At 31.6% G+C, this 12,125-nt stretch overlaps 1 protein-coding gene across 2 annotated transcripts in view; it reads left to right on the forward strand.

Moving 5' to 3' along the window:
- Window positions 1–9,764: 9,764 nt before the first annotated feature.
- LOC118191362 (dual specificity calcium/calmodulin-dependent 3',5'-cyclic nucleotide phosphodiesterase 1-like) overlaps window positions 9,765–12,125 on the forward strand; it is a 264,033-nt gene continuing 261,672 nt past the window's right edge. Inside the window, exon 1 of one of the 2 annotated variants that reach the window (XM_085810066.1) lies at window positions 9,765–9,934. The gene's annotated coding sequence lies outside the window, so the exon portion shown is untranslated. The remainder of the gene's footprint in view (window positions 9,935–12,125) is intronic. The other variant, XM_085810067.1, reaches the window with a different exon arrangement.

Genomic DNA, 12,125 nt, shown 5'->3' on the forward strand with positions numbered 1-12,125 from the left:
TTTTTTTAAATCTCGCTTTTTTTCTTTCAATTTTCTTTCTTTCAAGTTTCCTCTCCAGAAATCGTAATGACTCCACATTATTATTAAACAATTTGTAAACTAAAATATTCAAAATTTACGATTTCCAAACATGAAATTAAATTTAAAATTTCAGTGCCGTTTCCTAATAATATGAAATAAAAGAGATCACGAAATTGAAAACAGTTTCTCAAATTTTAACATACATGCAATTTTTGATTCACAGGAGTCTTTTATTAACATAAAACATGCGTGATATCTAAGTAATATTATTACAGCAATACAGAATGGCTAGGTATAAATATTTTGATTAAGTATTTATAATCAGAAATATTAAAAGCTTCTGAATTGATTCAAAAGATATGTTTCCTTCATGATGTGGCGAATTCTAATGAAGTTGTATAGATTTTTTAATGTTTTATGTTGACTGCTTCTATACTGACTACAGAGGCAAAAACTAGTATTTATCAAGTCGCATCTATCTCATACTATTAAAATAATTAAAAGCTCTAATAAACCGTTAGTTGAAAAATACTTATCAACTTTCATTGCCCTACCTGATTCTAGTTCATTATTATAGCTACAGTTACCCTTTTGTTACTAAAGTATCTATGAAAAATAGTTAATTTATATAACCCGAGAAAATAACTATTTGATGCACTAGTCTTAAAATTCTGTATATGTCTTCATTGGTTTATTTTCAGTTGAGAGGGAAAATGAAACAACAACTGAATTTAAAATAAATATCAGTCTTCTCTTATCTTTCAATAGGCAGCCAATTTACAATATTATTTTATTAGATGCATAAATGGAGAAAACGTCCAACTCATGAGCGGAATAATATCAACATGAATTACGCGGCTTAAAGATCTCCAAATACTATACTTAGTAAACTTGCATTCATCTCAGTTGCTCGTTACGTTCTATTAAAAAAAGAATTCACAGACTGATAAAAATTCTATCACTTACGCAGTAATGTGAGCTAAAATATAATAATCTCTAGCAGTGCATCGGATTATAAATGCAAGTATGCTGACATTCTGGTGAAGCATAAATTTTAACTATAACATTTTCTTTTCATGTAATCACTAGCTGAATTGCTATACGTATTGCTTTACTAAACTATTTGTAAAGTCTTTAGCTTTGCATGGAATTGAAACCTAGAAATATCCGCTCCACGCAGTCAGCCTGCCCTTATTAATTGAAGGGCCGAGTTGCGTTTGTTGAAGTAAGAACCTATCTGCAGATAATTTGCTCTTAATGATGAAGCTCGGATGATGCCATATTAAAATATGACCTGATCGATGTCTTAAGGATTTCATGTTAATTAACCAATTATTATGATTTAAACCTTCACTCTAACTTCTTCTTTCCTTAGTCCTCACCATAATGTAAATTAGTTGCTAGCGTATTTAAGGCAAGGGTTTTGAATTTTTAAGATTTAAAGATCTTGGCAGCCTAGTTTGCTGTTTACGAAATATTTCCAGCTCTGCTAGAGATTATTCCGGTTCGAGCCCTTTTGTTAGGTGATATTAAAATGCGCCAATGTTGAAATATTTGAGCCAGCTCAAGTAGATCGTTTTTTCTAATCTTCGACGATGTTACTTGAAATTGAATTTCAACTATTTGTATTTTAAATAGCTGCAATAGATGCAGTTTTGTAACTAAGCACAAGTGGTGCCTCCTGCTGTTAAATTTTAAAATTAATGAAAAGTTGCTTACAACTCTGTAGGACTTTGTCATCTTTTTTAGAACTGAAGCGATAACTCGCTTGTCTCTCTAGTAACATTTTAAGGACAATGATATAAAATTTTACGCAATTAGACCCTTACAACTTTACTGCCTAAGCCGGACAATTTGTAACAATAACTTAAAAATAACGAATATTCTCTAATATATATACACGCCTGAAATAAGTGCATTTTCCTTGCTGAGATTCTGAGAGAAAATAGTATTTGTTTCTTCTTTGCTCTTATATAACCTGCTGTTATGAGATTACTTTATGACTCACTGTACTATGCGTCTGTATACATCATTATATGAAATGAAAGTATATAGCCCTAATTGCTGAGACAATGACACTGCGCACACCCTGACCAAGGGCGAAGATGGTGAAGAGACCCCATATCCTTCACAGGATTTTAGTTTAATTGGGAGGCATTTGAAAATAATTGTGCTTTGGTTTAAATATAAGTCATGGTTCTGTTTTCTATAAGCTCTACAAATTTCTCTTACTTCTGGTTTTCTAGACTTTGGATGTTTTATATTTAATGGTATAATTCGGAACTGTGACTTTACTATACTACCTGGTGACGTAATTCTATTTAATTCCACAGTCTTGCTGGGTCTGTTATTATTAGGACTTGATAATTCTGTTGAAAACACAGTTTCCTTATTAAGGAGCTCTCTGAAATATGAGAAAAATTCTTGTGTTCCCAAAAATCTTCGCAGTAAGTTAAATAATCTTTTGCTATGAGTTTCTTCTTTTGCATCTAAATACGTTAAAAATAAACATTTTAGATGTATACTTATTCACATATACGTACGTATTAAAAATGAATTAAATTTATTGAACTTGGATTTCTAGTTCTAAAACCAAGTCCACAGATATTAAAAAATTCAATCATTGGTAGTCCAAAGCATAAGCATATAACATTTTTATTTAAAGAGTTTTAATATTAAAACACAATTTCAATACTATTGTAGTCCTCAAGTAGAAGATAATGACATTAAAATGTAAGAAAATGTACGTTTTTCGCATTTATTGCTTGTATACTTGTATACACCAAACCGCCAAGAAAACTTCATATTAGCCAAACTTTCTAGCTGACACATAAAAACCTTTGTTTCTTTTCTTTTCTTTTTTCTTTTTATCTTCTTTTTTACTCTTGATAGTTTTTAAGAACAAAATTAGATACAGTGTCTTTCGTCACTTATGGTGCGTTAATATAGTTAAATCTCTAAATATATTCGCTCGTATAAACGTATTTAAACACTGCGTGATAGCATCATTTGCATTTCTTGGATTCATACAGTAATGAAGAAATATAATAATATGTATAAAATGATAGCTTTTGTTTTCATAAAACGTTTTTGCTAAAGTACTGGTTTCTTTCAATTATGAATGCATTCTTAACATTTCACTTAACTTAGCTTCTTTAATACAACAATCAATTATTCGCATCCTTATAGCGGTGGAGCGAAAATACCCAAGAGAAGCATTCATGGTGAAGCCTTTATTTATCCATTCAATTGTTATGAGCTTTGCAGACGATGAATAGCTGGAATTTGGAACCACTTCTACCGCACACAATTACTAACAATAGATGAATCTTTCCTTCTATGTTTTCCTAGCAGCTGCCTACCTATTTAACTCTTAGAAAATTAAATGCACCGAAACTCTTGGAATTTTCAATTTCGGTATTAAGTAAATGTGAAAGATACAAAGATTAGCTAATAACAAAAAAGTATTTATATAAAGGTAACCGCTTTCTGTTTTGCAAAACTGGAATAAATCAGTGATGCAAAGACGAGTCTTGAATGGCTGAATTCAAGGATATGTTCTATAGTTTAATGAAACTTCATTTTTAAATCCTATTAACTTACACAAAACTTTCTCAATAAGATTTATCGCAGTCGCATTTCAATTTTACTCTTTTATGCACGTTGAATTTGCAAATTTCACAGATTTTGGAGATTTTGCAAAATAATTAATATTTTGCTCAAACACACAGAAATTTGTATGCATATATTTGTAAGGGTTTCCAGGCTTTTCGGAGCAGAAATATGAAAACACATTTGTATCCTCACCATCTAGTTCCATCTTCTAGAGACACCATCTATGAATCTATGAATCTTTCAGCTGATAGCTGAACGGGATAATTATTTATGCTACGACAACATTCACAAAAGAATGAGATAATTCCTTAAATACTTCCCACCTAATGGGCGACTGGGTAGATGCGAGATTCCAGTCAACCAAGTCAAAGGGACGATAAGTTAATTCTATACCAAAGCTTTAATTGAAAAATTGAAGTTAAGTATTAGTTAAGAGCTTGATAATATAACGAAATATTAGAAATATGCGGCAAAACCATATGCTAAAACCAACAGAATATATGGTAGATTTGAATACAAAAAGTTATGGCAATCCTTTTCTTTTGGTTACATAAAAAAACAAAACAGAATTTCAGTTATGTTTTGTTCTGAACAGTCAGTCAGGGTAAGGAAAAAAATCAGATTCAACTGTTGTATTCCGAGAAAACTCATAGTAGCATATATAAAACACTAAGCCCTGAATGTGGACAGGAAATAAACACAGTGTCATCTATCAATGGCCTGTTGAATTCTTCCAAAAAGTAATGAGAAATGTCTTCGAATAAAATCTTTGATGTAAAAAGAATTACATTAAATGTCCAGATGTGCTGTGTCAAAACGTCTAGCTCGAATATGAAAAACGCGGCTTCATTTCCAAGCTTTATTCGAATCAACTGACCAAATCAATCTACCCAATTCTTATAAAAGTAAAGCAAAAAAACACGTGGTTCAAAAATGTTTTGAACTCACTACACCATCAATCATTTCCGTGCTGAAATTTCAGCCGTGAATGTGAAGTCTCGGGAGAGAAGAGAATTTTTCCTAACGTACAACGATAAGTCCATTTCACAAGTGTCTCAGTCATTAAATTATGTTTGTTGCATCCCACCAGTCAGGTAAAGTTTCAGTCATGTTCCCATTTGTCAAGATCTGATGATTTATTAAGAAGTGAATTTTGTTCATTTTTGTTTATTTTTGACGTAGAGATACTGTATTTTCATGGCTGGAGTTTGCTGAAAATAAAATCTGAGAAAGATGCAGTCTCCAAATATTTTTGAAGTTACTAATCTATATTACATAATTGAATTTGGAAACATAGAGCAAAGTAAGTTAATTTCGTATGACAATATAAAACAAATTTTTATTATGATGGTTATTCTGCATCTATCCTCCAATTATAGTAAATTAACGAAAAGTTTGGAAATAGCTGTATAACAAAACTATTTTCAGTTCTTAAATAGCAAGTCGTATCTATTTTTTGTATGCTCGAATTGGCTGCAGTATTATATGTGTAGGTAAGTAGATACATATATATCGCATACAGTTGATGGTGAACTAATAACCTCAACTTCTTTTTTTCATGTTTGTATATAAATTTATCTTTGAAAATAAATTTTGCTACTCGCTACAGATTGCCTATTAAACAGAAAAATGTATACTTGCTTCTTATTAATACTGCAGCTGCGGGAAAAAACCTTTCAATTCTCTTGCGATATCAGATAAATTTGGTTACCTTTATTTATTTGTGGATAAAGGATAGTATTCTAAAAACGTAAAATTCAGAACTGTATCATATACTCAGATTTCGCTGCTCTAGTTTTTTACATTTGGCTTTAAGTCCATAACTTTCCACGATATGACTCATTCTTTCAGAAGATCCTAGCTTTACAGAAGCATTATTTTATTAATAGCAAATAATTTTTTCTTCTTTCTGCACAAATTTCTAGTGGAAGACGACGCGGAGAACATCAGAACGAAGACCTTGTCAAAAACACACACTTCTATTAGTGAATATCCGTCATTTTCTCCTTCATCACATCGCATCATTTTGGACAGGATCTGCAAAAAAAATATTAATGAGCGATGTTCGAAATAAAGACAATGCAGCAAATGCGACCCACTTTTTTTATATTCAAGCTCACTTGTAGTAAAGTGCTTTTAAAAAGAATGTTCAACAAGTCTTTTTGTTCCAAGCTTAATGCTATCTTTTGTAAAATATTGTTCTCATTTTTTATCAAAATTTCGATATTTATCTGCGCCGACAACGATTAAGAACTTATTTTTCTTACTCCAAATTTCATAAATTTTGGCATACTGCAAAGAAAGGTTTCGCAAAAGAAATTCGATAATCGTCTAAACGACAAACGCAGAATTTGGAAGGCACTTTAGTCTTTGCTAAGAACTGTAAATTGTGCATTTCTTTGGAATGATGATCTCTTTTTTATATCCCTTTGAAATTATTTAATGTATAATTTTTTTATATTACAAATTGTGAGACTTTCCGAGTAATGTACCTGCAACTCATCTGAATAAAACTATTTAACAAATTCGCTCCATATATATTCAAAGGGCTAAACTGCAAGAGTGTTTTCTGTTTTTAATAAATGTACAATTTTGATCTTCAATGCAATTTTATTTCCATGATGAAGAAAGTAAATAAAGTCTGGAAAATACAGTCATCCAAAATTAGAACTTTTGGTCTATAACAACCTACTTATATAAAACCTCCAAATGAAATTATACAAATACATATGATTTCATTCGAAGTAATCTATTTCCGCGCTTATTGGTAGGACACAGGTAGTCATTCATTGCGCTAATTTTGTTTAATCATTCCACATGTCGGGGCCCACCAGCGGCCGAGCGGTAAAATCGCTGAACACTGGTAGTTTCGGTCCGAGCTTCGATTCCCGCGAACGGGCTGGCTGCATGGGTGTTTTCGTGGTTTTCCCCATGTGTAACGTGTATACGAGCCAGTTTCCCTTAGAAAGTCCTCCACGAGGGCATCCCTCCCCGTAGGCAGATAGCCCTCGAGGCTTTGCCATAATCACACACACACACATTCCACATGTCGTTGTTCATCTACAAACTTGCAACAAAACTTAGGTATGCCCATTTGTTTTCTTGCATGTATTGCTCTCTCCTTTTAATCTTATTATATTCGATTTGTTTAAGAAGTATTTATTTTCGTAAGAAGTAATAAGTTTTAACGTTATATGTTACCCTCATATTGAAACAATTAATTATTCAGAATAATAAATAATAAAAATCACCCAAATAAAACAAATATCGGACAGCTTTAAGATTTTATATTACGCCCAACAGGGAGTTTTTTTTAAAGTTTTGTGTGTTCCCTGTATTGATTAAATATGTTCTTCGCACTTAAAACACATAAAGTTCAATCAACAGCAAAATCACAAAATATTTAAAAACAGCATATCTTTAGAATTTCCGATACACAGTCTCACGAGCTGGAGATAAAAATTCGTCCGTAGAGTGCTGCCATTGATCCCTTTGAAATTATTGAGTTTGTTAACCAAAAACGGGTAAAAGTTTTAAAAAATTTGAAATAGATAATAAAACAAATTCAAAATTCGGGCTTCCAAGTGCCCATGTTCAATTGGAGAACTACGTTATTCAAAATTTGATGCCTCTAGATACCGTTGTTACTTCACAATGCTAGAAACATTCATGCATTCATGCAGATTCTTCATTATTTAATTTCTTTAAATATAATAGGTGGTGATAATATTTGGAGGCAAAAGTTTGAAAAGTGAATCGACGCAAAATGCCGTCTTGGAAATTAATAGCTCTAATGGGCTAACGCCGTTTAGGCTAATAAGCAATAAGATAAATTACAGCAGCAAAATGCACTGTAGATATTTGAAAGAAGGGTGCCTCTATGAAAAACCCATGAGAACAATCATTCAACCAATTCGTTACACCGCCGGGATTTTACGAACAGGCAGTAAATAGTGGTTTTCTTTACTAGTATATGGGTAAACTAGATTATAATATTATGATTTAAATAGAGTTTTGACTCACTCGATGCTATCGTGGTTAGAGGTAAAACCATCGCGGAAGGAAAAGCCTCCGGAAAGACATCGCAAGGCGAAAACATCGTCGTACAAAAACATCGTGGGAGAAAAGAAGGAAAGACATAGCAATTCTAAAACATCGAGGGAGAAAACATTGTCATCGAAAATAAAGCGGTTTTAAAAAATCGCAGTTTTAAAAATACAAAAAAAAAAAAAAAAAAAAAAAAAATACATCGGTTCAGGTTTAAAGTTGTAAATGTGCATTCGCATAAGATTTGTGAGCGCTAGAAGGAATAATGTATATATTTACCCACATATTTCACTTTTTTTTTAAATAACTAATAAATTTTTGCTAGTAAAGCAAAAAGGAAACGCTTAAGCAATCAAAAACTAAAAATGAGTAGAAAACTAATGCTACGCATAACAGTTAAAATAATTTTAAACTTATGTAGTTTATTAAAGGTCATTATTTTACTAATCTCTTTTATAAAGTTGTACTGGAGTTTTCCAAGAAAAAAATAGTCTAGAAAAGAATATCACATAAATAAAGTGTATAAAAATTATTTTACAATTTTACAATTAATTTTAATATAGGTGTCGAAAACGGCTATAAAGAAAAAAACTATAAAGCAAATTAATAAACGGTCACTAGAGGGCGCGCGATAAAATGTTATGACTTTAATTTTTTGCTATTACCTTTTGGCAACGAGAATGAACAAACGGTTTGTAGATAGAAGAGATGTTTGACTTTCGGCTGTATTTTAAATTTTTTTGTATATCTGAACGCTGGATTTATGAAATTAAAAGTTTTTGTTTCCTTCTTCTTAAGATGTAACATTTATTGACTATAGAAACCGAAAATAGCAATCGGCGAGCTCAAATCAGGGCAACACTTTGAAATGAACAAAAGTAAGTTAAATTTTTTTTCCTTTAATTTTAGAACTTAGAAAACTTAGAAGTTATCGTATAGAAAGTTTTCTATATGGTATCTCTGCCGGGATATGAGCTCGATTTATGAATCTTGGAATGAATAAATGCTTAATATTAATGAAATCGAAACTAGAAATAATTTGAAATAACTTGCGTTTATTTTATCATTGTGAAACATTGAAGCTTAACCTCTAGAATTTTTATTTGTATTAATTAGAGTGATAAAGTGAACTGTATTGCGTATATTTTAAAATGTAGACATTTACTGAATCTTTTCATATTTGAATTGATAACATTCTTAGAAATTTGTCCATATATCTTTAAAATATGGTCGAAGCACAATCATATGAGTTATTAGAAAGGAACGTAAATCGTTGAGAACAGCGGTTACGAAGACAGTTAATGATTTAGAACCTGAATTATCAAACGCAGTTTTAAATACGTTAAAGAAGAAATTTGCATATCGTGTTAGAGTGAAGAGGGATTTAATAAAACGTTTTTGAACTGAGTATTTAGGGCAACTGAGAGAAGCATATAATATAAAAAGAGAAACTATCTTAAATGAAGGAGAAATAATTTTGCTAGGAAATGATCAAACCAAAAGACTAAACTGGAATTTAGGACGAATAGTGAAACCTTATCCTGGAAAGGACAATCGGGTTAGACTAGCCCTTGTAAAAACAGCATCTGGCTCCTTTTTACGTCCTGTGCAAAAAGTGCTCCCTTTGGAATTGCATGAAAAGGAAAAAGCATCTTTATGCCCTATTAACTTTCCTTTGTTTTCAGATTGTAATGGAGTACATTCTGTACCCTCTAATTTAGACCGAGGTACAGGAGGACTACCAAAAGTGAGAAACACTTCATTCCAATCATATTCCAATGATGGAGCTGTGCTGGAGAGGAGAATCAATGCTTTCAGAGTATCATCTAATGATCTAACTCCTACTCGACAATCGGAGCCTCAGCGTTCACGTTATGGCAGACTAATAAAACCAACGAAAAAGTGACTACCTAACAGTTGTTTGAACCTCAAAATGGGGAGTGTCGGAAACGGCTATAAAGAAAAATCTATAAAGCAAATTAATAAACGGTCACTAGAGGGCGCGCGATGAAATGTTATGACTTTAATTTTTTGATATTAACTTTTGGCAACGAGAATGAACAGACGGTTTGTAGACAGAAGAGATGTTTGACGTTCGGCTGTATTTTTAGTTTTTCTGTATATCTGAAAGCTGGATTTATGAAATTAAAACATTTTTCCTTCTTCTAAAGATGTAGCCTTTATTGAATATAGAAACCGAAAATACGTATCGGCGAGCTTAAATCCGGGCAACACTTTGAAAGGAACTAAGGTAAGTGAATCTTTTTTCCTTGAATTTTAGAACTTAGAAAACTTCGGGTTTATAGTATAGAAAGTTTTCTATGATAGGTTAGTCATATAGTTACTCATCCTCTGTTTTCTAATCTTTTTTAAGCTATATGCAGTGCAGCCTTATAAAGAGATTAATTGAATAATGACCTTTAATATTTACCCACATAACTTTAAAATTCTCTCAACTGTTATGCGTAGCACTAATTTTCTACACATTTTGAGTTTTCGAATGCTTAAGTTTCCTTCTCGCTTTTATAAAAAAATTATTAGTTATTTCAAAAATATAAAATATACAGGTAAAACTATTCCTCATTCCTTATAGTGCGCACATAACTTTTATGAGAATATACAGTAAAACCTTTTGAAGCCAAAAAAACACAGGTAATTGCTGCTAAACCGACATTCTAAAAGAGGATCAAAGAAAATGTCATTACAGTAGCAATAAGAAATTTTGCCAAAAGTAATTTTCAGATTGAGCAAATGTTTCTTTTAGAAGGCAAAGCGATTTGCTTCATGTCTGTCTCTTTGTTGATTTTAGCGCTTTTTCCGCTAATCTCTTTCCTCTTTGATCCGCAGCCGAGCCAGATCACCTCTTCTAATCTAGAGTGAAGACAAACACAGATAATCTATCACATATAATCCGCGTGAGGTCTTGTGGTCATCTGGGACTGGCAAACAAAGAGGAAAGGAAGTGTCAGAATCCACGTGACGGATGAATTAATTTATGTTTTCGAGTTCTGTATTCTTTACTTCATATGTCTAGGCTAAAATAAGATCAGTTTATTCCTATACTCAGAATAGAATTTAATAGTGTTTAAAGCATTGTAAAGGGATTTGAATGTTATATTATTATATCTCTGATATAGAAAGTGAATGCTTAAATGACTAGATTCACCTTATTCTTGACTTTCAACTTCTAGTATTGTAAAGTCAGTGCAGAATTTGTGATTCCTGACAGATTAAATTCATTTTATAATCAGTTGACTTATCATTTAATAAAACTTTCAAAATGGAGTTCATTGCTTCTCGAAAAGTATGTGGCTGAAGGTAATCACAATTGAAGGTTAGAAATAAAATATAGTGGCTGAATTTGAAAATCAGGAGCAAATGAATCACTGTGACACTGAAATTAATAGCACTTAGAAAATAATTGAGAAGATTCTTGACAAATCATGAATTTCCAGGATGCTTCTGATAATGATTTAATATGACAAGATAATGAAAGTGATACCGCATGGAAATCCTTTGCGTAGAGTTGGGGGAGCACAGATGCATTATATCAAGCAAATTAGGAATTCATTAATATTTTAATTTACTCTTATGAACAATACAGCTAATAATTTCATTTAATGGTTGCTGTTTGACTGTTATAAATGCGAGTAGTCAAACATTAACAAAACATTACTTTAAGAAACTATTCATAAACATTATTCTTAAACATTACTTTAAGAAAGCTTATATTTAGAGAAAATTGACTACTTGCATACTATTTACTGAACAAAATTTTAAATTGTCGGAATAAGTATGTTACATTTTAAAAAACATTAATACTAGTACCTTCAGAAAATTTGTATATTTTTCGTATATCGATTTTTGATTGGTAAACATTTTAAAAATAGTAAATAAAGGACAGATATGAAATAAAGGACAGATGGTATGACGTCTACAGTAATATATTTTATTCTTAATTTCCATTAAGAGTGTATGTTTCTAAAGATGGTGACCACGAAATGTTAATGTGTAACCCAAAAAATGTCAGAACAGCTTTCTGGTAATAATTGCGTACAATAAGATTATGTTTACAACGAAGATTCACGGAATTGAGATTTCACTTGAAGCAATGGAAAAAAGACCTATGACAAAGAAATCCAAGTTGGTATCTCAATTAAATGAGAAGCACGAATTAATTCGATGCATGAATAGCTGCGTAAAGTTTTCTCGGCACGCAATCAGCTGACAAAGTTTGGATATAAATGATTTAAAACATTATAAATACAGAGAAAAAACTGTAAGATCTAGTCTACTTTGCTAACATACACAGATATTAGACCTACGCGAAATTTTGGATAGTGCCTTATTGCTCAAACTGTAAGATCGGGAAAAAATGTGTCTCTTTTATTGAAAGAGACCCTTTTATCGAAATCAAGCATTTACAGACGGCACGGGCTTAT

The sequence above is a fragment of the Stegodyphus dumicola genome, chromosome X2 (assembly GCF_044657685.1).
Source record: "Stegodyphus dumicola isolate Sdum_Otavi_A_Nest chromosome X2, ASM4465768v1".
In the NCBI taxonomy this organism is placed as follows: Eukaryota; Metazoa; Arthropoda; class Arachnida; order Araneae; family Eresidae; genus Stegodyphus; species Stegodyphus dumicola.